This window comes from Crassostrea angulata, chromosome 6 (genome assembly GCF_025612915.1).
Source record: "Crassostrea angulata isolate pt1a10 chromosome 6, ASM2561291v2, whole genome shotgun sequence".
In the NCBI taxonomy this organism is placed as follows: domain Eukaryota; kingdom Metazoa; phylum Mollusca; class Bivalvia; order Ostreida; family Ostreidae; genus Magallana; species Magallana angulata.
This window is the reverse complement of record NC_069116.1, coordinates 43,009,726-43,016,018: the sequence shown is the minus strand read 5'-3', so window position 1 is coordinate 43,016,018 and position 6,293 is coordinate 43,009,726.

The following is a 6,293-nucleotide window of genomic DNA, read 5'->3' as shown; positions in this document are numbered from 1 at the left end:
ATCCCAATGTTTGGGGCTCTGGGCTACTACACAGTGATGGATGTCTTGCGTAAGCTACAGAACAGGAGGAGTCTATTCGAAGTTGACGAAAACAAATCAATTGTACAACAAATACAGCCATCTTTAAACAAAGGACAATATCCAAAAACTTATTAACGGCCCCTTTTGAAAAAAGAATTAAAGAAAGTCCAACATGAATTTAATAATTATAAGACAAGAGTGAATAAAAATGACACATCCTAATAAGTGTTAAAAGCTTTAAATTGAATCGTTTTAATGGAAGAATGATGCACTATAAAGTCAGCAACACAGACTTCTAGAGAAAGACCAAACAGCAACCAACAGAAAAAAACCCAATTAGAACACGTAGTTGGAACTGGTTAGGACATACTTTGTCATGAACCTTTTTCTCTGTCTACTTTCAAATTATAGGTGAAATTAAACAATAATGTATTAATTCGGAACATGTGCACATAATTATATACATGTACTTCAGATCAATAAATCAATATTTCAAGTAAATACTTATGAACCATAATTACATACCGGTATTGTACTTATTATGTTTTACTATTGGACTGGTAAATTAACCATTATTTTAACACCAACAAACTTTTAAGGATAAAGTAATCGTATATGATTACTTCAGTAATGTCAGACTGGAAAATATTACTATAAACAGCTCAGTAGATACACATAGCTGTATATTAAATTATAATACTTTAACAAATCATGACTGTCTCCATTCACTAAATCAAAAGTCTTTCCCCCAAATAGATAGAAAAAAAAATTAAAAAGTTGTCTTTAGCTTTCTGATATATTTTTATCCACTTAATATTATTTATATGACCTGCCTCCCTCCTATACCCACAATTATTGTAAACTACTGTTAAAATTCTGCTATAGCAATGCATGTAAAGTATACGCCAATAAACTACTACTATTAAAAAGAACAGAAATACTGCTTTTTCTGTAACTCTTAAGAGGACTCGATGGTCTTGGCCATAATTATTAGATTGTTTTGATCTCATTCAGAGGTAGAGTTCTACGTAAAAAGCTGAAAGGTTAAATATTTGGAATCTTCCTTTTCTAAATATATGTAATAATTTACAGTCAAAGAAATCATACACTATAATCTGAAGTTGACCTGATTGTTAATTTGTTGACTATCTTGCATCTTTAATCAACAAAAAAGAATATAATAAAAACCATGGGACTTACATTGTAGCCATTGCTAAAACAAGAGACCATGATGTCCTAACAATAAAGCAAATATATGCCGTAACAATGGATTAGAGGTAAGTATGCATGTGTAAAATGAACCTTTACCCAACACGTTATTATCACGTCAACACATTTCACACATCATTTATACTAAAAACGAGAAAACAATTAAGTACGCATCGTTAACAATCAACGAAAACCATCAATAGGATCAAAATTTACGACTTTTCTACACCTTATACAACCAACCCCCACGATTAATTAAAGTCCGGGCTTTTTGACATCATTGACAACTGCTTTTTGAAAATAAATGGATCAGGTAGATTTACTTACCTTGTCAACGGTCATTTGAAAAACTGTTTTGTTGAAAACCATGCGGATTATGCACACAATTACTCTGAAGTGGGTATTAAAAGGATGCCCTAGTTTCTGATTGACAACTTCTATTTTTTTTTAATATTTGGAATTTCCATGGATACCAATTGCGTCCCATTGTCAGCAGACCTAAATGTATTTTTGTATTCATATGAAGCAGAATTTGTTTGAAAAACGTGTACGTGAAAAAAATAAATCTTTTACTGGCTTTCAACTTCAACTCAACATTCAGGTTATATCGATGACGTATTGTTACTTCCATTCTTACATCGACTCTTATATCCAAGTGAACCTAAAATAAAATATACCATATTAGCCTACTTGGGACGAATAAATTATCTTGAGGCTCCTTTTCACGTATTGCAATATTACACCCCACGGGGGCTAATATAACCAATGTTGATCTCAAACCCAGTCAATATTTGTATAATGTTGGATCTAGATTGTGTTGTGTTATATACTTTGAAAATTTCGAATTATGCATCGAAAACACTGAATTTTCATCATTATTTCCATAAAAGTTAATGTCAATCAACTATATTCGGAAGTAATGTATCAAGACAAATGTGTGTCATTTGCAAAACAAATTAATTTAGAACTCGGCACTCGACAGTGTTAATTATCCTGTCAGTAATAATAACTTTAAAAAAAAGACATTTCATGTGACATTTAATCCCGAACTCATTTTCAAACGAATTTTATTTTTTTTCTCCATATTTGGAGAAAAAATTCAATGGAAGAACATAATTTTATATATTCATCATACTTTTTCCCCGTGTGTATTTTGATGTGATGATTGCTTGGATAAAAAACAATGAGATTTTTTATTAAAACTAAATTTGTAACACTTACAACTTTGTAAGTGATAAGAAAACTAAAACATCGTTCATGACAAGGTTGACATGTAATGAACTTCTGATAAATTCTCTGTAAAAATGAAAGTTAACCATATGCATTGTTACATGTACAAACGAACACTTAAATAGTACAATGACGACATTGTACAAGAAAATAGAATAAAACCATCATTTATTACACAAAGTCTAGAAGAGGTTTTCATCATTTCTATTTATAAGTATCTCTACATTTAGTTTTAATATGAATTATAAAAAACTGGTGAAAAGGTACTACAGTATTAACAACAAACTTTTGTCTTTTATTGTGCAGTAAACAGTGGTGTGACATTTACAAAACTGAAAAGCTAATAACCAGTGAAAATTAAGACATTGTTAAAATCAATATTCGCAAATTAAAAAGAATAGTATCTGATATACAAATATATCGGAAGTATCAATTATTCTTTAAATGTGTACAATGGAGTTAAGAGTTAAGCGAAAAATAATTTAATAGGTGCCCATTTTCTTGGAATGACTAGTTTGTAAAATATACATCTAATGCAATTGATATTTTTACAATGTTTAATTGTCCATATCTTTGGATTAAGTCATCTACATGTAATTCACAAATTCAAAAATGGAGACATTCTTTAAATTTAATATACAAGGCAATCATTTTTTTTTTTGTACCTGCTTCGCTAATAAGCTCCCTTATTTGTAAGAGTATCTAGACGACTCTTCCAATAATATTTTTACTTTGTCTGGAATACTGGACTTAAAGGTCATGAATAATTTGCGTGATAAAAATCAGTGCTTTAAAGAACTTAATGTTTGGATTCATGAGACACCTCAAGGAAAGAGATTTTAATATTCAATTAAGACAGACTGTCTTGACATTTCTTATGGCCAACGCATCGATTAGCACGTTATACACCTGCTTGTTCGATTCAGTGGTATAAAACTTCCGATGCGTCGATACATCTACCCCATGAGGACGACTTAATTTTCCAATAGTGAAGGTCTTCCGTTTCCAACGGTTTGTAGACCTATCATTGTTGATATGACAGAAGTATTTTCATTGTTCTGCAACAAAAAACACCGAAGCTCGCCTGAGCTTAAAAATTGAGACAAAAAGCGTCATAATTTTGTTGGTGTTTTCTTTGAATATCTTTTTTTCTCAAAAGTATTTTGTTAAGACTTGTAGAACAAAAAAAAACTTTAAAAAGTCAAGAGCTTTCATATGATATCAGGGGAAAGGGGCTGACCCTTTGAATTAAGGGCCGAAAGGGCTCTAAAGTATTCTAATAATATCTCTTTACTGTGAAATATTTTGTAATACTTTATCGAAGCAATTATGTTCGTCCTAACGTTTTAGGGTCTGCCCCTAAAACGATCTCTTCCAGATATCTCGAGAACGGTACATAATTTCTACACACTTGTTGAAAAAAATGTGTTTAAAATGAGAATAGCTTTCTTTTCACATCAAGAAAAAGGGGCTGGCCCTACAAATTAGGGACCAATAGGGTTCTAAACTCTTTTAATCATATCTTTTAATTGTGAAATATTTTGTAATACATTATAGAAGCAATTATGTTCATTATGTACCTAAATATTTCCATTGTTTACTCTTATGTTACTTTATTAGGGATTTCAAGGGGCCAGAATTCCGACATTTTGATCTTCAATATCTCAAAATGAGAAAAATTTTGAAAAGCAGTATTGAACAAACTATGTTCAAAAATGTCGTTAACAAAATGTAACCATATCTTTAATTTTCTGAAATTTTGAAGATATTTTGATTATTTGTTATGCTTCCAGTATTAAAATATTTCTGGTTTTTACATACATGTATTATGAATACTTTATATAAAGATATAAACCGACAGAAAAGCAAATACATTGACCCTTTAATAAGAGAGAAATTGGTTAAGTGATTTTTTTTTCACACAAATCTATGTATAAGAATGAGCGCTAAAAATAGCATAAAAAATATAATTTCATAAGCATATCATATTTTAAGAACATATTATGAAACTCAAGGATCTTGTCCTTAGTTTAAATTAGTTTTAAATAATCCCAACATGAGTGTTATTGATTTTTAGAAATGCTTAATAGACTCATAAATCTACAGAAATTCTGAATTGCAAAAACGTGTTATTTTCCTACACCAGTGTTCCGCCAAAAACATAGTTCTTGATAGATTCAGAACTTTGATTACTATTTCTATGCCAAATTGTGTGAAAGTAAAAAAGAAAGAAAAATATTTCCTTTTATCTTGATTTAATGAACAATTAATCAAATTTACTTTTGACAAGCCGAAAACCAGAAAAGATTCCTTCCCTAAATTTGCCCGCTGACAACGAGGGCGAAAATAAAACGGAGGCGAATATTTCTGTGTATACAGTATGTTTTTCACAAATTTATTTTGACATTTCTACTTCATGCTGTGTTAACATGTATATACTAGTATTTATCTGTTCTAAAATGGGATAAGAAAGACGCACCATTATTCGTTTTTAACCCTTTACAGTAACACGACGCTCTTTAACCCTGTGCTAGTTGCATTTAAAATCAACATAACCAAGTATTTAGACACCTAATGGATTGCCATGTCATTTACAATTAAAGTTATATATACTTCATGATTAATTAATATGAAAACTAATTTGTGCACCTTAAAATTCAGATTTTATACTTCTTATGTAACCATATTGTGTTATAAAGGAATAAGGTTTCATATTTTCAATCTCATAGATTTTAACTTACCTTTCATTTTCTTGTCCTTCATTTCCAAATTATGCAACAGGTGTAAATTCGGCTTTAGTAGTAAAGAGATTTGCTTATTCAAAAAAATGTTTTAGGGGTGCAGAATCTAGCAATCTAGAAATAGGCTTTATGTTACATGTATATTAGTTTAGTTTTTTAGTTTTAGTTTGATCAATATTGATATTTTACAATAGCAGGTACATGTATTTGGCATAAAGTTATATGTTAAATTAAATGAGCAAATCAAATTAAATCCTTTCTCCTCGCTTGATAAGTTATAGCGGAGCATACCTTTTCTTGTCGAACTGTACTAAACCAACACAAACAAGTTAAAAAGAAAACATTTGGCGCTCTTGATCAAATGATAGAAATTTATCTCACTGTTAGTTACTATGTTGAGATAGGAAACATATATACGCAATGTGTTGCATGGTAGTTACCAAACTGATACAGTTAAGCATTGAATCATTATTTTGAAAGACATAGTCTCATAACTGCAGTGGTGTGTGCATGTGCATACAAATTGAGTTTTTAATGCTAGATTTAATGCTTATATTTCCATTTTTAAACTTATCGCTTTTAACAATAAAAGGTGCAGTGTGAATTATTATGAAAAATACACACGCCAACGCCCTGACGTAAAACTATGTGATGCATTTTATCTTCGTTCGTTTACCAAGCCAACCGGAAAGGCAATGCACTTTAAGGGCTTTGTCTGTCTCAATCAAGTTAATTTGCGCAAATTTACTGCTTTCATCTTTATTAAAGATGAAACAGCTTCTTTTGCTGATGATGTTGGAAATAGGTTGTAAATCTGGATACACTCTGATGGAACTTTTCTGGGAAGAACAAAAAGCATTTACAACTTTTCCAAAAGGTTTACAAAAGATAACCAAGAATGTTCGTGTCATTAGTAGGATAGATAGTTATAATATTATTAGAGTTAAAAATATTACTATACATGTAAATAATCTAGTACCGGTAATTGTTATTAGCTATGAGATGGCATCCGATTTGCCATTTATCTCCGTTGCCAAAGTCCCAGCACATATAAGTCACTGAGAGAAAAAAAGAGTTCTTCGACTACCAAAC